The sequence below is a fragment of the Suncus etruscus genome, chromosome 3, assembly GCF_024139225.1.
Source record: "Suncus etruscus isolate mSunEtr1 chromosome 3, mSunEtr1.pri.cur, whole genome shotgun sequence".
NCBI lineage: Eukaryota > Metazoa > Chordata > Mammalia > Eulipotyphla > Soricidae > Suncus > Suncus etruscus.
The window spans coordinates 117,251,989-117,274,214 of record NC_064850.1 but is presented as its reverse complement, the minus strand read 5'-3'; positions in this window follow the sequence as shown (position 1 = coordinate 117,274,214).

The window sequence follows — 22,226 nt, the reverse complement described above, 5'->3', positions numbered from 1 at the left end:
GTGACGCTCAGGGGTTACTCCTGGCTATGCGCTCAGAAGTCGCTCCTGGCTTGGGGGACCATATGGTCCGTCCTAGGCTAGCGCAGGCAAGGCAGGCACCTTACCTCCAGCGCCACCGCCCGGCCCCATACCTATCTACTTTTTGTCGATTTGTTTTGGTGTGGTTATTGAAGTTGTTGTCCCCATTTATACTTATATTGTTTTTTTTTCTTCTTTTCTTTTCTTTCTTTAGGTGCTCCGCCATGTTTTTTAACTCAAGACCATGGCTTTTTTTGTGGTGCCCATTGTTATCACTGGAGTGCTCACTGGATATTTGACAATTCTTTTTGTACTGTTGGGGTGTTTCACCTTCTTTTTCTCCTTCATCTCTCAAACCGACGATGAGAGCCTCTAGAAGGATTCCACCCATTTTCAGCATATTAGACTTTTACCCCGGTTTACTACTTTTTTCTTCTTCAAATAAAACAACATAACTTGAACTATGTAGTCCTTCCTCCCAGTTAGAGGGGGAAATAAGGGAGGCACCAAGACCAAGACTTCTTTTTTTTTTTTTTTTTTTGGGGGGGGGGTTTTGGGCCACACCCTGTGCCGCTCAGGGGTTACTCCTGGCTATGCGCTCAGAAGTTGCTCCTGGCTTCTTGGGGGACCATATGGGACACCGGGGGATTGAACCGCGGTCCGTCCTAGGCTAGCGCAGGCAAGGCAGGCACCTTACCTCCAGCGCCACCGCCCGGCCCTTAGACTTCTAAGTAGTAAGCTAGGTACAGAGGGGACCACATATTCTCGAAGCGGTGAGGGAGGATGATATAGGAGGTAGGACGAACATGGAGGGGTAGGGAGGACAAATCGATGATGGGAACTCCCATGATTTTATGTAAATATGTACCCATTATATTATTGTCAACAATATGTAAACCACTACGATCAAAATAAAAATTACATTTAAAAAAAGTGGCCCTTATTAAACCATAGTAGAATTCTATTCTTCTAATCTACTGATCACTGATGGTCACATGAAATTGTTGGTTTCTATGAACAGTGAGATTAGGAGACATTGTGTTGGGGAAGATTCTATTAGGCAGTGCTGACTCCACCAGTCTTGAATGTTTAGTGTTTTACTGAGATAAAAGTCAGATGTAGGTCTAAAATTCACCCCAGAGAAGAGATTTAGAGACAAGTCAGCAATAGAAGCACATTTGAGTGAGAAAATTCATGAAGTTTCCAAGTTATTGGGGAAACACACACACACACACACACACACACACACACACATGCCCTCTGCCAATAATGAATAAAATTATTATCAAAATGATAGATTACAACAAAGAAATGAGGAAAAATAGGGAAGGCTGATGATAATAGTGGATAAAGTGTTTGAGGGAAGGCGTCAGTTTGAAAGAAGACCAGAAAGAGACTTGGGTCTGACAAGTCACAGGGGAAGGCTAACAGACTGAAAATGCAGGAATTGATCAACTGTGGTCCTGAATTTTAATTGCTTCACCAATAAACTTTAGTTTCTGCCTCTTAAAGCTCACTGATTGAATCAACCCATATACATTATCTAGAAAAATTCCCTTTACTTCCCAGTCAGCTTGCTGACAAAGTCCACAGAAGGCTTTCACAACATCATGTAAATGAAGCATCATATTATTCTAATTCCTCTGATCCAGATAAGAGACTTTTGGTTTGGAAAACCAAAAAGTTGCTCGGACTCATTCAAAGAAAGCCATGTGAAAGCCTGAACAGGATGCAAAATATTTGTGGTTTTCACTATCCCATCTGAGGAAGCAAGACAAGCCTAAATTATTAACGAACAAGACTCAGATCTGGGATTTTTTTAAATGACATTCACAATAGAGTTGAAATAGCAATGCAAAGAAAACTTTTATTTTAATCTTCACATTGGCTTCATTAGACATAGGGTCACATTTAGGATGAGAATGTATTGATTAGACAAAAAGGGTAAATTTACAACAAGTTCAGTAGAATATATTTAATAGAAAAATATTTTCCCCTGAAATCAATTCTTCAAATATTATTTCTGCTACTTTTACAAAGTGTTTTTTCTTGGTATTCCTTTGTTCATTTATTAAGTTCTAAATAATCATTTTTAGACATTTATCTTGTATATAGTATTAGATTGTTAATTTTTTACCTCAAGTATGAGACATCCTAAAAAAGAAAAAAGCAATATTAAAATCCCAAATATGTCTGATCTTTAGTTCAGCATCGAATGTTAAACAATGCTTACATTTAATTACTTTTGAAATATTTTCTTGAGTTTTGCTTGGCTTTGAATTGCTTTCTAGTTGTTACTTTTGTAACATATATTTATGTATAAATATATTTATAATTATATATTTATATTTATATATTTATAATTAATAATTTCTGAAGTCTCTTTGAACTCTTACTATCAGTACTGATAAAGTACTTAACCTATATTCTGTTGATTTCATTTTTATACTCTTGTTTTATATTTGTTAGTATATTTGTTTATATAAATGTGTAATATGACTTTTCTTTTGCATTATAGCTTAAAACTTTTAGTTCTTCTGCTCCAATACTTTTAGCAATATTTATCCCAACCACACAAGAAAAAATTTATCTCTGTATTAATTTCACCCTATTCTATTTCTTTATGTTAATGTTTAAACTATTTCTATGTTTTCTAAATTAAAAACACACATGTGGGGCCGGAGAGATAGCATGGAGGTAGGGCATTTGCCTTGCATTCAGGACAGTGGTTCGAATCCCAGCATCCCATATGGTCCCCGAGCCTGCCAGGAGTGATTTCTGAGCATAGAGCCAGTAGTAACTCCTGAGCGCTGCCACATGTGAACCAAACACCAAAAAAATGAAACAAAACACATCATGTATCATTAAAAACATTATTTGCATATTTCCTTTTAATCATATCTAATATATCTATATTTTGTTAACGTTTTTCAAGAAGATATTATAAAAACAATACTAACTTATTTGTAATATTTTAATGCACTTACGTTCTCCTTTTCTTTAACACTAGGTGGGTAGATAAAATTAACTGGTTATTATAGGCATTTCTCTCCTGACTTCTTGGAATAGTTGTCCTTATTTTTCTGGTTTGAAATTTCTTTTCTTTTCCGACAGGTTACTTAGGTTGAGAATTTATTTTTCTTTACCTAGAAATGTATTTGAACATACAAAACAAAGTATATGCACACAAGACAGATGCACACAAATACTTTATGTGAAAATACGGTTGTTGTTCATTAAGTTCTCAGAATATACTAGGATGACACTTTCTGTGCATTGTGTCAATAGAATATTCTACAGGCTCTATTCTTATTCCCACCATCTATTCAGATTTCAGGGGATTAGAGGAGGTAGAAATTTCTTTCAAGTGGCAGAATAAACTCTGAGAGCTTCCAGCATTACTGTTCTTTGTGTCTTCTTTGAACCACACTCAATAGTGGTCAGCAGCTGCACCCAACTTAAAACTCAGGAAACCATGTAGTGTCAGAGACTGAACCTGGACACATCAAATACATGCAAAATATATGCTTCTCTGAGTCATCTTCCTGGTCCCTTGCAGGAGCCATTCTTAATCATGACTCAACTTAGCCTCCATTATTAAGATGGAATATCAATATTTGAAAGCCTTTTAAGGTTTTCAACTTTATAGAAGTATCCATCTCTCATGGGTACTCATTGAATGTGTTTTCTCATTTTAATAAACATAAGTAAATAACAGAAAACTACATTTGTTTTTTTAATTATTAGAGATCATATACCCATGTTGATAGTTTTTGACAACCAAATGTCACTTCAATGGAACATTTTTCAGTGGGAATATTTTTCCTGGAAAATACAAAAGTTAATTTGCTTTTGTAAACTGGACTTTGAGGAAATAGAAATATAATGACCTGCCATTTCTTCTTCAAACAAATATTGTGGGATGTTTCTCCTACAACATATTCCAAGAACATATTCCATGATCAAGAACATCTAGCAATTATTGCCAGCTTTATTCCCCTCTTAGAGATTCACAATAAATGTAAACACATAATGGGGGGGTAGAGAATGCATTAAAGAAATCTCCACAATATTCTGAATCTGGTGTTTTCCAAATCTTAAAAACATATTCTAGTTGATTAACCATACCAGAAAACAAACCCTTATGATGAAAGCTTTGCCCACTTTGTCACAAGAAAGATAATTTCTCCCTGACTACTGCCAGTCCTTTCTTCTGAACCCTTCTGCCTGAGATGCCAATGGATGCCACAGATTAGCAGGGCAGAACTGCTTGGGACTTTCTCCAGTTGGCCAGAGATATGAGAGAGGTTCGTGCTGGCCAGAGGCTGGATCGCTTTTCTCCATCTGCAGGAGCTCATAGGCTTGACGTCTGTGTCAGTGTAGGCCTCAGGAAGAGCAGGCCCTTGCGGCCTGGCTGCTGACTGAGGAAAGCAGATTCCCTCAGCCTGGGCCCACTGACCATAGCTCCCACAGAGACTATGGGTGGCACCTCAGACATGGCAGCAAAGAACAAACCTGGGATTCATGTTGGGGAGATGGTGTTTTTTCCTCTCTTGTGATAGATGCTCTCTGGCCTGCCAGCCATTCTGGTTAGGCGTGACTTCCTGAGGGATTTTCTCTGGCTTTACAGAAGGTACCCTGAGTGGCAGGGAAAGCCTGACTCATCCACAGGCCTAACAGGGTGGGACTGGCATGACTTGGATCTAACTTAGACTTGGCTGGAACTTCCACCATGATCATTTTCAGTTTAAACCTGGTTGTCTCCTGAAGAAATGGAAGACAAAGGCTCAGAAAAGGTCTTCAGAGGTGCAGGCCAGATTAGGGAACTCTCCTCTCACAAGCTTCTTGCTGCAGATAAAGGACAAGCTCAGGATTGGGTAGCAATATTTTTACTCTCTACAACTTCCTTCCCCCCATAACTTCTCCAGGAAGATCAGCTCCCAGATATCTTATAAGTCATCCAAATCACTGGTATTCTTCATTCTATGGATGATGACACTCAAACTTAGAACCTGTTTTCTGACTTGACAATGGAGTCTCAAGTTCCCATTAAAAAAAAAGCAAAAGTTTTCCTGCAAAACCACACTTCTGTTCTTTATCACTCATGTTCCAAGAGTGCTCTTGTTCTATTTAATGCCATCCCTGGACTAGGTCCTTCAGTTCTCATGCACTGTCACTCAGATGCCAACACAAACACATATCTTATTTCTGTAAACAAGCAGAGTGATGGAACTGTCTGGCCGATAAGTACCTCCAAGGAAGCCATGGGTTTGTTTGCCATTCCTTAAAGCAAACAGTAGCCAGATGCCAGATAAAAAGACCATCACAGGTTAACCCTGAGGTGGGTTAGGGAAAGAGGTTGGCAAATCACAGCATGGAGGAGAAGCAGAGAAGGGACTATTGATGGTTTATTTTAATTTAGTCACTATGAATTACAAAGTAAGTCATGGCTGAGTTTCAGCCATACAGTAGTCTAATACTAATCCGGATATAAAAAACAACTCAGAGTTGTGGAGAAGGGATAAATTTAGCAAGACCTTGGGTTCCAGTTCTTCTGACTCCTAGGAATTGAGTGATTTCAGGCCTTATATCTGAACTCATCTTTAGTTTTCTGCATAACAGAAAGAACAACTCCTAATACCTCTATATATCTTGCAGGAGCCTCTTGATAGATGACTCACCAGGAGGTGTGAGCCTACATACACACAGCTATGTTAATACATTATATTATACATTAATATATGCATGTAGAGGTGGAGGCTTGGTCCCAAGCCCAAGAGATGATACTGTGACAACTGTGTTCTTTGACAGGGTCTTTGGAAGCAGAAATTCAAAGCCCATGAACACTGAATTAGTTATTGATCTAGGAAAAGGGTCAATAACTTTCATAAAAAATTCTTTATTTTTCTTTATTTAAGCAACATAATTATAAACATGACTGTAGATTGGTTTCAGTCACAAAAAGAACACCCCCCCTTCACCAGTGCAACATTCCCACCACGAATGCCCCCCCCCATTTCCCTCCTCCAATATCTATTGCCTGTATTCAAGAAGGCATTCTTCTTTCACTCATTAACATTATCATGGTAGTTGTTAGTGTATTATTTCTCAAACTGCACTGACCTCTTTTGAGGTGAGTTTCATATCATGAGCTGGTCCTTCCGGCCTTCATCTCTAGGCATTATAACAATAATGTCTTTTACTTTACTTAAAACCATACATAAATGAGACTATTTTGTGTGTGTCTCTCTCTCCCTCTGACTTATTTCATTCAGCATAATAGTTTTCATGTCCATCCATGTATAGGAAAATTTCATGAGTTTATCTCTCCTGTCAGCTGCATAGTATTCTATTGTGTATATGTACCACAGTGTCTTTGGCCATTCATCTGTTGAAGGGCATCTTGAATGTTTCCAGAGTCTGGCTATTGTAAATAGTGCTGTGATGAATGTAGGTATGAGAAAGGAAATTTTGTATTGCATCTTTATGTTCCTAAGGTATTTACCTAGGAATTATATAGCTGATTATATGGGAGCTCAATTCTGAGTTTTTTGAGGAATCTCCATATTATTTTTCCGAAGAACTGGACTAGACGGCATTTCCACCAGCAGTGAATGAGAGTTCCTTTCTTGCCACATACCTGCCAGCACATATTGTTCTTGTTCTATGTGATGTGTGCCAGTCTCTGTGGTGTGAGATGGTACTTCATCATTATTTTAATTTGCATCTCACTGATAATTAGTGATGTGGAACATTTTTTCATGTGCCTTTGGTCAATTGTATTTCTTCTTTGAGAAAATGTCTGCTCATTTCTTCTCCCAATTTTTTGATGGGGTTAGATATATTTTTTGTTAAGTTCTGTCAGTAACTTGTATGGCCCTTGTCTGATGGGCATTGGGTGAATAGTTTCTCCCATTATGTGGGTGGTTTTTGTATCCTAGGCTCTATTTCCTTTCAGGTGCAGAAGCTTTGTAGCTTAATATAGTCCCCTCTGTTTATTTCTGTTTCCACTTGAACAGAGAGTGGTGTTTCCACCTTGAAGATGCCTTTAGTCTTGGTGTCATGGAGTGTTTTACCTATGTATGGTTCAATATATCTTATGATTTCAGCTCTGATATCCAGTTCTTATTCCATTTGGATTTGGCCTTTGTGTATGGTGTTAGATAGAGGTCTGAATTTGCTTTCTGGCAAGCAGCTGACCAGGGATATTGGTCTGTAGTTTTATTTTCTTGCAACATCTCAGTCTAGAGTTGGTATCAAGGTGATTATTGCTTCATAAAAACTATCTTGTAGTGTTCCTGATTTTTCAATTTCATGAAAGAGCCTGAAAAGAGTTGGTAGCAGTTAATCTAGAGAGGTTTGAAAGAATTAGTAAGTGAATCCATCTGGGCATGGGCTTTTGTTTTTGGGAAGACTTTTGATTACTATTAATTTTCTCAGTAAGTGATAGGTCTATTTAGATTATGCTAGATCATCCTGTTTTAACCATGGAAGATTGTAGGAATCAAAGAGTTTTTCCATTTCTTATAGATTCTTGTGTTGTGGCATAGTTTCTCAAAGTACTCTCTGATTAACTTTTGAACTTCTGCAGTATCTGTAGTGATCTCACCTTTTTCATTTCTAATCCAATTTATTAAGTTTCTCTCTCCACTTCATTGTGAAATTTGCTAGTGGCTTATCAATATTGTTTCTTTTTTCAAAGAACAATTTTTTGTTTGTTGATCTTTCAAATTGTTTTTTTAATTTTGGTTTCATTGATTTCTGCTTTAAGCTTTGTTATTTCCTTCTGACTACTTATTTTGGGCTCCTTTTGTTGATCATTTGCTAATTTTAAAAGGTGTGCCTTTAAGCTATTTATGTAGGCCCCTTCTTTATTTCTAAAGTGTGCTTGTAAAGCTAGGAATTTGCCTCATAGTACTGATTTTGCTGTGCCCCATAAATTCGTATAGTTTCTGTCTTCATTGTCATTTGTTTCCAGAAATGTTTTGATTTTCTCTTTGATTTATTCTCTGATCCACTGGCTATTGAGAAGCTTGCTATTTAATTTTCAGGTGTTTTTTAAATTAATATCTTTATTTAAACACCTTTATTACAAATATGATTGTAGTTGGGTTTCAGTTATAGGAAGAACACTCCCCTTCACCAGTGCAACAATCCCATCACCAATGTCCCAACTCTCCCTACTCCCCACCTGTACTCTGTACCCTCCTGCTGTACTGTAGACAGACTTTCTACTTCCCTCATTCATTTACTTTGTTATGATAGTTCTCAACATAGATATTTCTCTAACTGCACACATCACTCTGTGGTAGAATTATGTTATCTGCAAACAGTGAGAGCTTGATTTTTTTCCTTTCCTATCTGGATTCACTTGATACCTTTTTCTTGCCTAATCGCTATAGCAAATACTTCCTGTAGTACATTGAATAAGAATGGTGAGTGAGGACAGCCTTGACTTATACCAGAATTTACAGGGAAAGCTTTTAGTTTTTCTCCATTAAAGATAATATTTACCATTGGCTTGTGGTAGTGAGAAACTTAATAATAGTGAGAAAGGTTCCTTTCATTTCCATCTTGCTGAGAGTTTTGTTCAAGAATGGGTGTTGAACCTTATCAAATGCTTTCTCTGTCTATTGATATGATCATGTGATTTTTATTTTTCCTGTTGTTGATGTTGTGTGTTATGTTGATAGATTTATGAATGCATTCCTGGAATGAAACCTACTTGATCATAGTGAATGATCTTCTTGATGAGGCATTGGATCCTATTTGCCAGGATTTTGTTGAGGATCTTTGCATCTGTGCTCACCAGGGATATTGGTCTGTACTTTTTTTTTTTGGCAGAGTGTCTAGTTTTGGTATCAAGATTAAGTTGGCTTCATAAAAGCTATTTGGAAGTGTTCCCGTTTTATCAATTTCATGAAAGAGCCTGGCCAGGATTGGTAGTAGATTCTCTTGAAAGGTTTGAAAGAATTCATTCGTAAATCAATATGGGCCTGGGCTTTTGTTTTTGGGCAGACTATTGATTACCATTTTAATTTCCTCAATAGTGATGGGAGTGTTTAGATATGCGACATCTTCCTTATTCAACTGTTTTAGGTTATAAGAGTCCAAGAATTTATCCAACTCTTCTAGGTTCTCATGTTTAGTGTCATAAAATTTCTCAACATAGTCTCTGATTACCCTTTAAATCTCTGCAATGTCTGTAGTGATCTCCCCTTTTCAATTCTAATATGGATTATCAAGTCTCTCTCTCTCTTACTTTGTGAGTTTTGCAAATGATCTATCAATCGTACTTATTTTTTTAAAGAACAACTTCTGCTTTTATTGATCTTTTGGATTGTTTTCTGGGTTTCCACTTCATTGATTTCTGCTCTAAGCTTTGTTATTTCCTTCTGTCTTCGTATTTTTGGTTCCATTTATTGATAATTTTATAATTTTATGAGCTGCATAATTAGGATATTGAGGTATGCCCTTTTTCCTTACTGATTTGTGCTTGCAAAGCTATAATTATTCCTCTTAGTACTGCTTTTGCTGTGTGCCATAGATTCTGATAGTCTGTGCTTTATTGTCATTTGTTTCCAGAAAAGTTTTGATTTCCTCTCAGACCCACTGGTTGTTCAGTAGTAGGCTATTAAATTTCCAGTTGTTAAAGTTTTTCTTCTATGTCCCTTTGTAGTTCACATCGAATTTCAGAACATTGTGGTCAGCAAATGTAGCCTGCAAAATTTCCTTTTTTTAATTTATATATTTTTTATTTCATATTTTATTTAAACAACTTTATTACATACATGATTGTGTTTGGGTTTCAGTCATGTAAAGAACACCACCCATCACCAGTGCAACATTACCATCAATGTCCCAAATCTCCCTCCTCCCCACCCAACCCCCGCCTGTACTCTAGACAGGCTTTCTATTTCCCTCGTACATTCTCATTATTAAGATAGTTCAAAACATAGTTATTACTCTAAACTCATCCCTATTTGTAATGAGCTTCATGAGGTGAGCAGTAACTTCCAGCTCTTTTCTCTTTTCTGTCTGAAAGTTATTATTGCAAGAATGTCTTTCTGAAAATACATAGATGAGTGAGACCATTCTGCGTCTTTCTTTCTCTCTCTGACTTATTTCACTCAGCATAATAGATTCCATGTACATCCATGTATAGGAAAATTTTATGACTTCATCTCTCCTGACAGCTGCATAATATTCCATTGTGTATATGTACCACAGTTTCTATAGCCATTCGTCTGTTGAAGGGAATCTTGGCTGTTTCCAAAGTCTTGCTATGGTAAATAGTGCTGCAATGAATATAGGTGTAAGGAAGAGGTTTTTGTATTGTATTTTTTCTGTTCCTAGGGTATATACCTAGCAGTAGTATAGCTGGATGGTATGGGAGCTCGATTTCCAGTTTTTGGAGGAATCTCCATATTGCTTTCCATGAAAGTTGAACTAGACAGCATTTCCACCAGCAGTGGATAAGAGTTCCTTTCTCTCCACGTCCCCGCCAACACTGCTTGTTCTCATTCTTTGTGATGTGTGCCAATCTCTGGGGTGTGAGGTGGTACCTCATAGTTGTTTTGATTTGCATCTCCCTGATGATTAGTGATGTGGAGCATTTTTTCATGTGACTTTGGCCATTTGTATTTCTTCTTTGTCAAAGTGTCTGTCCATTTATTCTCCCCATTTTTTGATGGGATTAGATGTTTTTTCTTCTAAATTTCTGTCAGTGCCTTATATATTTTGGAGATTAGCCCCTTATTTGATGGGTATTGGATGAATAGTTTCTCCCACTCAGTGGGGGGCTCTTGTATCCTGGGCGCTATTTCTTTTGAGGTGCAGAAGCTTCTCAGTTTAATATACTCCCATCTGTTAATCTCTGCTTTTACATGCTCGGAGAGTGCAGTTTCCTCCTTGAAGATGCCTTTAGTCTCAATGTCCTGGAGTGTTTTACCTACGTGTTGTTCTATATATCTTATGGTTTCGGGTCTGATATCGAGGTCTTTCATACATTTGGATTTAAGCTTTGTACAAGATGTTAGCTGGGGGTCTAAGTTCAATTTTTTGCAAGTGGATAGCCAGTTGTACATGATCTGAGTATCCAAGCCTATTGCACTGATCTGAGAGTCTGTCTTTATTTCAATACCATGCTGTTTTGATAACTACTGCTTTGCAGTACAGTTTAAAGTTGGGGAAAGTAATTCCTCCCATATACTTTTTTCCAATAATTGCCTTAGCTATTCTAGGGTGTTTATTGTTCCATATTAATTTCAAAAGTGCCTGATCCATTTCTTTGAAGAATGTCATGGGTATCTTTAGAGGGATCACATTAAATCTGTACAATGCTTTGGGGAGTATTGCCTTTTTAATGATGTTAATCCTGCCAATCCATGAGCAGAGTATGTGCTTCCATTTCCGTGTGTCCTCTCATTTCTTAGAGCAGAGTTTTATACTTTTCTTTGTATAGGTCCTTCACATTTTTAGTCAAGTTCATTCCAAAATATTTGAGTTTGTGGGGCACTATTGTGAATGGTGTTGTTTTCTTAATGTCCATTTCTTTTATAGAAAGGCCATTGATTTTTGTGTGTTAATTTTGTAGCCTGCCACCTTGCTATATGAGTCTATTGTTTCTAGAAGCTTTTACATAGAGACTTTAGGGTTTTCTAGGTAGAGTATCATGTCATCTGCAAACAGCGAGAGCTTGACTTCTTCCTTTCCTATCTGGATTCACTTGATATCTTTTTCTTGCCTAATCGCTATAGCGAGTACTTCCAGTGCTATGTTGAATAGGAGTGGTGAGAGAGGACAGCCTTGTCTTTTGCCAGAATTTAGAGGAACAGCTTTCAGTTTTTCTCCATTGAGGATACTATTTGCCTCTGGCTTGTGGTAGATGGCCTTAACTATATTGAGAAATGTTCCTTCCATTCTCATCTTGCTGAAAGTTTTGATCAAGAATGGGTGTTGGACCTTATCAAATGCTTTCTCTGCGTTTATTGATATGATCATGTGATTTCTATTTTTCTTGTTGTTGATGTTGTGTATTATGTTGACAGATTTATGGATGTTAAACCATCCTTGCATTCCTGGGATGAAACCTACTTGATCGTAGTGGATGATCTTCTTAATGAGGCATTGAATCCTATTTGCCAGGATTTGAGGATCTTTGCATCTGAATTCATCAGCGATATTGGTCTGTAATTTTCTTTTTTGGTAGCATCTCTATCTGGTTTAGGTATCAAGGTGATGTTGGCTTCATAAAAGCTATTTGGAAGTGTTCCTTTTTTTCAATTTCATAAAAGAGTCTTGCCAGGATTGGTAGAAGTTCCTCTTGAAAGGTTTAAAAGAATTCATTAGTAAATCCATCTGGACCTGGGCTTTTGTTTTTGGGCAGACATTTGATTACTGTCTTAATTTCCTCAATAGTGATGGTTGTGTTCAGATATGCTACATCCTCTTCATTCAACCATGGAAGATTATAAGAGTCCAAAAATTTATCCATTTCTTCCAGGTTTTCATTTTTAGTGGCATAGAGTTTCTCAAAGTAGTTTCTGATTACCCTTTGGATCTCTGCCATATCAGTAGTGATCTCTCCTTTTTCATTCCTACTATGAGTTATCAAGTTTCTCTCTCTCTCTTTTTTTGTTAGTTTTGCCAGTGGTCTATCAATCTTGTTTATTTTTTCAAAGAACCAACTTCTGCTTTCGTTGATCTTTTTGATTGTTTTTGTGGTTTCCACTTCATTGATTTCTGCTCTAAGCTTTGTTATTTCCTTCTGTCTCCCTATTTTTGGGTCCTTTTGTTGAGTACTTTTAAATTCTATGAGCTGCGTCATTAAGCTATTCAGGTATGCCCCTTCTTCTTTCCTGATGTGTGCATTGCAAAGCTATAAATTTTCCTCTCAGTACCGCTTTTGCTGTGTCCCAATTGTTCTGATCGTTTGTGTCTTCATTGTCATTTGTTTTCAGGAAGGTTTTGATTTCCTCTTTGATTTCATCTCGGACCCACTGCTTATTCATTATTAGGGTGTTTAACTTACAGGTATTAAAGTTTTTCTTGTGTGTCCCTTTGTAGTTCACATATAATTTCTGGGCCTTGTGGTCAGTGAAGGTAGCCTGCAAATTTTCTATCCTCTTGATATTATAGAGGTATGTTTTATGTGGTAACATGTAGTCTATCCTGGAGAATGTCCCATGTACATTAGAGAAGAAAATGTATCTAGGCTTCTGTGGTGGGAGTCCTGTATATATCTACTAGGCCTCTTTCTTCTACTTCTCTTTTCAGGTCTAGTATATTCTTGTTGGGTTTCAGTCTGGTTGACCTGAAAAGTGTTGACAAAGCCGTGTTGAGGTCTCCCACAATTATAGTGTTGTTTTTGATATTATTTTTCAGGTTTGTCAACAATTTTATTAAATATTTTGCTGTCCCCTCATTCGGTGCATATATGTTTAGGAGAGTGATTTCTTCCTGCTGTACGTATCCCTTGAATAATACAAAATATCCATCTTTGTTCCTTACAACTTTCCTAAGTATAAAGTTTGCGTCATCTGATATTAGTATGGCCACTCCAGCTTTTTTATGGGTGTTGTTTGCTTGGATGATTTTCCTCCAGCCTTTTGTTTTGAGTCTATGTTTGTTCTGACTATTCAGGTGCGTTTTTTGTAGGCAGCAGAAGGTTGGATTAATTTTTTTGATCAATTTAGCCACTCTGTGTCTCTTAACTGGTGCATTTAGTCCATTGACATTGAAAGAATTGTCCTGGGAGTCTTTAAATAGAAGTTTGGTGTGTCTCTTGTTCAGTCTTGTGTTAAAGTAGGCCGTTCAGTTTTTCTTTTAAGAATGGTTTTTTGTCTGTAAAGTTTCTGAGCTGTTGTTGTGTCTGTGAAACCATGTATTGTTTCTTCAAACCTAAAAGTGAGTTTTTCTGGATGCAGTATTCTAGGCAAAGCATTTATTTCATTGAGTTTTGTCACACGTCCCACCACTGCCTTCTGGCCTTGAGTGTTTCCAGTGACAGGTCTGTAGTAAATCTCAAGGATGTTTTCTTGAATGTAATTTCTCTTTCCGATCTTGCTGCTTTCAGAATTCTATATCTGTGGGATTCGTCATTGTGACTAAGATGTGTCTTGGGGTGTTTTTTCTGGGGTCTCTTTTAATTGGTACTCTTGGGGATGCAGGAATTTGGTCGCATGTATTCTTTAGCTTGGTAGTTTCTCTTTAATGATGTTCTTGACCATTGATTCTTCCTGGAGATTTTCTTCCTGGGTCTCTGAGACTCCAAAGATTCTTAAGTTGTTTCTGTTGAGCTTATCGTGGACTTCTATTTTCATCTGTTCCCATTCATTGAGTAATTTTTTCATTGTTTGATCATTTGCTACAAAGCTTTTTTTCCAATTTCTTCTGCTATATGGAATTGTTATTCATCTCATCTTTCAGTGTACTAATTCTATCTTCAGCTGCTGTTAACCTGTGGGAAAGCTCAACCATGTTTTTCTTTCATTCATCTACTGAGTTTTTCAGAACTGATATTTGACCTGAAATTTCAGTTTGGAGTTTTCTGATTTGTATCTTCATATTCTCTTGACTCTTATTAGTGTTCTCTTCTATACTTTCTTTGAGTTCTTTGAACATCTTTCATATTGCTACTCTAAACTCCTTATCTGAGAGACTGACTAGTTGGTTGGTCATGTTCAAGTCATCAGAGTTGCCATCGTCATTCTCTATGTCTGGCCCTGGCCTGCATTTTTCCCCATTGTCACACTTGTATTGTGTGTTTTTCTACGTGTTGTGGTTGTATTCATTGGCTAGATGATGTGAACTGCTGCGAAGGGGAGCGTCTGCGCTCCTCTGGCTCCACCCTTTCTTGGTGTGTAAACTTTCCTCCAGGGAAAGCGCCAGGGAAGGTGAGTCGTCCGCAGATGAGCCACACAGAGGATGAAATCAGGCCAAAAATGCAGCACAGCACAGAATACAGGCAGATAGGGGCGCTGGCATCTGAGTTCCCATAAATCCTTTAGAACTTTAATCCTAGTCTGAAATGTGTAATACCCTCAGATGGTTGGGGCTTCCCATCCTATTACTGGCAAAGGTGAAAGAGCTTGAAGCCTCCAATACCTTTACTGTGGTGTCCAGGGTCACCCAGAAAATTGACATTCATCTCTGAAGCAGGCAGGATCACCAGCAGTAATGCTGATGTAATCCAGTTTCAGGCAGCTGAAAACAGCATGACCCAAGATGGCTTCTGCACCCTTATGACTCCTGGCAGAAACCAGCAGGAATGAGTGTGTGTATGTCCCGATCCACCTCTGAAGCAGGCAGGATCGCCAGCAGGAACACTGATGAAATCCAGTCTCAGGCAGCTCTGAAGCAGGCAGGATCACCAGTAGGAACGCTGATGAAATCCAGTCTCAGGCAGCTTTGAAGCAGGCAAGATCACCGGCAGGAACGCTGGTGAAATCCAGTCTCCAGCAGCTGGAAATTGTGTGGCCCAAGATGGCAAATTTTCTATGCTTTTAATTTTATGGAGGTATGTTTTATGTGCCAGCATGTAGTCTATTCTAGAGAAGGACCTATGTACATTGGAGACGAATATGTATGCAGGTTTCTGGGGATGGAGTGTCCTATATATATCTACTAGTCCTCTTTCTTCCATTTCTCTTTCAGTATATATTTGTTGGGTTTCAGTCTGGTTGACCTATCAAGTGTTGACAAGGCTGTGTTGAGGTCTCCCACAATTATTGTGTTATTATTGATATCCTCTTTCAAATGTGTTGATAACTTATTAAATAATTTGCTGGTCTCTCATTGGGCATGTATATGATTTCTTCCTGTTGCACATATCCCTGGATTGTACAAAGTGTCCATCTTTGTCCCTTACAACTTTTCAGAGTCTAAACTTTGTGTTGTTTGATATTAATATGGTCACCCCAGCTTTCATAAGGGTGTTGTTTGCTTGGATACTGTTCCTCTAGCCTTTGATTTTGAGTCTATGTTTGTTCTGACTATTCAGCTGTGTTTCTTGTAGGCAGCAGAAGGTTGGATTCATCTTTTTGATCCATTTAGCCACCTGTGTCTCTTACCTGGTGCATTTAATCCATTGACAATTGAAGAAGATGATTGTCATGGGATTTAATGTCATCTTTCTGTATAAGTTTGGTGTGCCTGTTGGTCTGTCTTGTTTTAAAATAGAACTTTCACTTTCTCCTTTATGGCTGGTTCTGCATCTGTAAAGTTTCTGAGCTGTTGCTTATCAGTGAAGTTATGTATTCTTCCTTCAAACTTGAATGTGAGTCGGGCTGGGTACAGTATTCTAGGTGAAGTCTCCATTTCATTCAGTCTTGTCACAATATCCCACCACTCTCTCCTGGCCTTGAAAGTTTCTTGCGACATGTCTGCTGTAAGTCTTAAGGATGCTCCTTTGAATGTAATTTCCCTTTTTGATCTTGCTGTTTTCAGTATTCTATCTCTATCTGTGGGATTCGTCATTGTAACGAGGATGTGTCTTGGGGTGTTTTTCTTAGGGTCCTTTTAGCTGGTACTCTTCGAGCATGCAGGATTTGATTGCATGCAGTCTTTAACTCTGGGAGCTTCTCTGAGATGATGTCTTTGACTGTTGTTCTTCCTGGGTATCTTCTTCCTGTCCCTCTGGGACTCCAATGACTCTTAATGTTGTTTCTGTTGAGTTTATCAAAGACTTCTATTTTCATCTCTTCACATTCTTTGAGCACTTTTTCCATCATCTGATTATTAGCCTTAATGTTCTGTTCCAATCACTTCTGCTGGATGGAGTTGTTCTACATTTCATCTTCTAGTTCACTGATTTTGTCCTCGGCTGCTGTTACACTGTTTGAGAAGATTTCCATTGAGGTTTTCAGTTCAGTTACCTTGTTTTTCAAATCTGTTATTTCAGTTTGGAGTTTGATAATTTCTGTCTTTGTGTTTCGTTCAGCTAGAGCCATGTTTTCTTTGATTTCCATAAGGATCCTCCATATTTCTATTCTAAACTCCTTATCTGAGAGATTAATCAGATGCTTGGTATTTTTTAGGTCATCACAGATTCTCTGTGCATGGTGTTTGCCTGTGAGGTTTCCCCATTGTCACACTTGTAGTGTGATTTTTCTCTGTGTTATGGTGGAATTCATTAGTTAGAAAGAGTGCATGGCCGAGAAGTGAAGCAGAGCAGCCATGCTCTTCTGGAGCCTCTAGGAGACAGTTTTTGCTGGACACTTCTTGGCCATCTCAGGAAAGCTTCAGGAAACAGAAGAGAAGAGAAACACACATACCGATAGGGCCCCTCAGTCTCTCCCAGTCGCCAATCTCACAGAAGAGGCAGACCCGTCCCACATTCACAGACAAAGGAGTCACCTTTCTGCCTGGCACCTCTGGTAGCCAGTTTTCACTCACTCTTTCTTGGGCTTTTGGCCTGAGTGCCTCCAAGAGACAGTTTTTTTTCTGGGCCCTTCCTGCCCTCTCAGGAGAGCTTCAGGAGACAGAAAGAGACAGAAGAGAAGAGAGACATGCAAAGCCAATAGTCCCCTCAGTCTTTCCCAGTATCCAATCTCACAGCAGAGGCAGACCCCTCCTGCCTGCCTTCACAGACAAAGGAGCCATCTCTCTGTCTGGCTCCTCTGGTCATTTCCAGGTGTTTTACAAGAAGCTGTTTGCTTGGCTGATTTCCTCCAGCTTTTTATTTTCAGTGTATGTTTGTTCTGATTATTTAGATTTGTTTCTTGTAGGCAGTAGAATGTTGGATTCAGCTTTTTGATCCATTTTGCCACTCTGTGTCTCTTAACAGGTGCATTTAGTCCACTGACATTGAAAGAGAATATTATCATGGGATTTGATGTCATCTTTGTGTAGAAGTTTGCGTATCTGTGATTTTGCTTTATCTTAAAGAAGCCACTTCAGTTTTTCTTTTAAGGATTTTTTTGAGTTTGTAATGTTTCCGAGCTTCTGTTTATCTGTGAAACTGTGTATACTTTCTTCAAACCTGAAAGTGAGTCTGGCAGGGTGCAGTATTCAAGGCGAAGCATTCATTTCATTGATTTTTGTCACTATATCCCACCACTGCCTTCTGGCCTTGAGAGTTTCTTTTGACAGGTCTGCTATAAATCTTAAGGCTGCTCCCTTGAACGTAATTTCCCTATTTGATTTTGCTGCTTTCAGTATTCTATACCTATCTGTGAGATTTGTCATTATGACTAGTATGTTTCTTGGAGTGCTTTTTTTTTCGTTTTTGTTTTTTTGTTTGTTTTTTTTGTTTGTTTGTTTTTTTGGGTCATACCCAGCAGCATTCAGGAGTCACTCCAGGCTCTATGCTCAGAAATTGCTCCTGGCAGGCACGAGGGACCAAATGGAATGCCGGGATTTGAACCACTGTCCTTCTGCATGAAAGGCAAACACCTTACCTCCATGCTATCTCTCCGGCCCCCTTGGGATGCATTTCTTGGGGTCTCTTTTAGCTGATACTCTTCAGGCATGCAGGATTTGGTTGCATACTGTCTTTAGCTCTGGGATTTTTTTTTTCTTTAATTCTTTAATTCATCCTACCTGGGGATTTTCTTCCTGGGTCTCTGGGACTCCAATGATTCATTTGTTGTTTCTGCTGAACTTGTCAAGGCCTTCTATTTTCATCTGTTCATATTCTTTGAGTATGTTTTCCATTGTTTGATCATTTGCTTTATATTTCTTTTCCAATCTCTTCTGCTGTATGAAGTTGCTATGCATCTCAACTTCCAGCTAGTTGATTCTCTCCTCAGCTGCTGTTACTCTGTTGGAGTGGCTTTCCATTGAGTTTTAATTTCAGCTACTCAGTTTTTCAGTGTTGTTATTTCACTTTGGAGTTTTCTGATTTTTATCTTTGTGTTCTGTTCAGCTTAATCAATGTTTCTTTGAGTTCTATGAACATCCTCCATATTACTACTCTAAACTCTTTATCTGAGAGGCTAACTTTGTGGTTGATACTTTTGGGTTCATCAAAACTGCCATATTCATTCTCTATGCATGCTGTTTTCTTATTACATGTTTGTAGTGTGGCTTTTTCTATGTGGTGTGAAGTGATGCAAGAACTAGGAGATGCATGCAGCCATGTAGCCCTCATCAAAAATTTAAGTAAAAGCTACTGAAATCATGGGAAATAGTATCAATACATCTTGCCTCTAGATTAATTTATATTTCTAAACTTGTAGGTTCCAGTTTCCAAAGTATTATCCTTCACTTTTCTTCAATTTTTATTTTCTTCAAATTTTATTTTCTGTTAATTGCATTTTCAATTCTCTAAATTTTCATTATTTCATTTTTAAATTTTTAAATATATGGTTTAAAAATTTTTTGTAGTATAGTTACCAAGTTCTTTATGATTGAGTGTCAATCATACATACTCCCCAACTTCACCCTTAACTGTTGGAATTACAGACTCTGGCCTTACACACTTTCCCTCCCAGCACAGAAACATCATTTATCTGAGGAGGAGTTTAGAGATTAGCAAACAAATGTTAGTACTACTGTGTACAATGCCTTTCTCTGTAGCTTCTGGGTAAATCCAAACAATAAACTCCTAACAGTACACTACTTCATGAATTATAAGTACTCAATAAAAGAAATGTAGGCAGGAAGATTATTTAAAATCGGTGTTTGTAAGAGAGTAATATGCCAGTAAGTAAATGTATTAGACAAATGTATTAGATACAAAGAGGTTATTTTAAAAAGATGGCCTGGATTTTTAAAAGGTTATTTAGTTTATTGTACATTTTTAAAAATTTTAAGAAGTTTTTAATTGAATTACTATGAGATACACAGTTACAAAGTCATTTATGATTGTGTTTTAGTCATACAATGTCCAACACCCTTCACCAGTGCACATTTTCTGTTACCAGTGTCCTCAGGTTCCCTCCACCCTTCTACTTGCCAGACATTTTGTTCTCTCTTTCTCTTTTCCTTTTTTACTTTAAGGCAGTATGGTTTGCCTTGATTTTTTAAGATGAAGACTGTAGCTATTGTTTAGCCTTGAATTTCATATGACTATTACAGTTTTCAAATATGAGTGGCACTGTGTGTCTCAAAATAACTGGAGTGATCTTATTTTTTATGAAAAATTAGGGTGGAATTTGAAAGGGTCCTGAGACATTTCTCCAAAGAAGGCCAAAAGATGGCCAATAAAAACATGAAAACATGCTCACTATCACTCATTGCTAGGGAAATCCAAATAAAGACAACAATGAGGTACCACCTTACACCAAGTGAGGATGACACACATCAAAAATAATGGGACCAATCTCTGCTGGCAGGGATGTGGTAAGAAAGGAACTCTCATCCACTCCTGGTGGGAATGTTGCCTGGTCCAGTCTCTAAGAAAAACAGTATGTAGAGTGCTGAGTAAACTCAGAATTGAGCTGCTATAAGACCCAGCAATCGCACTCTTGGGTACCTATCCCCAAGACAGAGGGACATTCATCCCAAAGTATCTGTGCACTCCACTATTTATTGCAGCACTCAGCACAATAGCCAAGATTTGGAACCAACCTCTATGCCCAAACAACAGATGTGTGGATCATAAAGGTGTGATATTTATATATAAAGGAATACTTCATAGCAGGTAGAAACGAGACAATCATGGATTTTGCAGCAACATGGATGGATCTAGAAAATATTATGTTGAATGAAGTAAGCCAGAAGAAGGATAAATACAGAATGATAGCACTTACCTGAGGGATCTAGAATATATATCATATATTCATATAATACAATGGTCTAATAGGATAGAAACTCCAAGCACCATAGTTGCCAGCTTTTAGCAAGGAGAAGTGTTCAAATCAAGTGGAAGAGGGGGTCCGAAATGCTTTGACTATCCATGATACCATAAAGAAACCAGCAATAATGGAAACAGCGGTTTAGAGTGAACAGGTTTGCAATCATTCTCTAACTACACATGCCAATACTAATGTCTTAAGGTATTTATCTACAGACCAGGTGAAGAATAGAATGGGAAGCCAGAGAGACTAGCTTCACTGATTACTAACAATACATTTTAAAGCCCTAATTTTACCAAGTATAATACAATCCTTCAGCTTCTTTGTCCATGGTGGTTCTTGGAAACAAAGGGTGGACACCCTAATTTTACACCATGGTGCTCAGTAATACTAAATATCATATACAGTCTCCATTATGATAATGTCTTGATAAAACAATTTACCCATTTTTTGTTTATGTCTTCTATTAGGATCTAAAAGCATATGATCATTCAGAGCACAGAAACAGTCAATGGCGCACCACAGACTTATGTTCCAGGTCCTACTCATCAAATACATTTTTTTTGCAAATTACCATTTCCTTTATCTCTCTCTTCCCTACTTATTCTTTCCTTCTCCCATTTCTTCTTAGTATTCATCAACTCAATCTAGGTTAAATAAAACCCATGATGTCAGTTTCTCTTTAGGAAAGGAACCATGATACCTAAAACACAGTGGACAATCCTACATAGGGTAGCCACCTCAATAGTCCTCAATAGCACATTGCTTAGTACTCTAGACATAAAAGCTATGCATATCCTAAAATGCTCCAGCCACTATCTAACCCTGAAATCTTCATTTAGGCCTAACCTCATCAGTGATGAAGTGTCTAGAAATTGCATAAGCCTTCCAACTCTGGTGCAATGGCTAAATATTTTTTAACTTATTTCTATTGTATTTACTTATTATTTTTATCTTCTCTCATAGCTTTTGTTCTCCCTTTTTCTCTCTCTCCTAATCTATATCTAAGCTAATTCTTTATGTTTACTTAATTCAATTATTTCTTAAGAGCTCAGACCCATCCTATGAAGGTCAGGCCTCTAACAACTTAAGAATAGATAACTAATGCCTGTATTTATATGGACATGTGTTTATAGACAGTGGACAGCCCTCTATGTACCAAACTTAAATTGTAAACAATCCATGCCTAAACTGTATATAACCCCTCCTATATATTATTCCCCTTCAAAAAGCCTTCTATTTTTTTCACACCCCCCCCAATCATGATCCAATATCCCTCGTTTTTTTTAAAAACTCTCTTTACCCTCAGTTCTTTTTTTTTTCTCTTTATTTGAATATCTTGATTACATAAATGATTGTGATAAGGTTTCGGTCATATAAAGATCACCCCTCTTCACCAGTGCAACATTCCCGCCACCAAAGTCCCAAATCTCCCTCCATCCCACCCCACCCCCACCTGTACTCCAG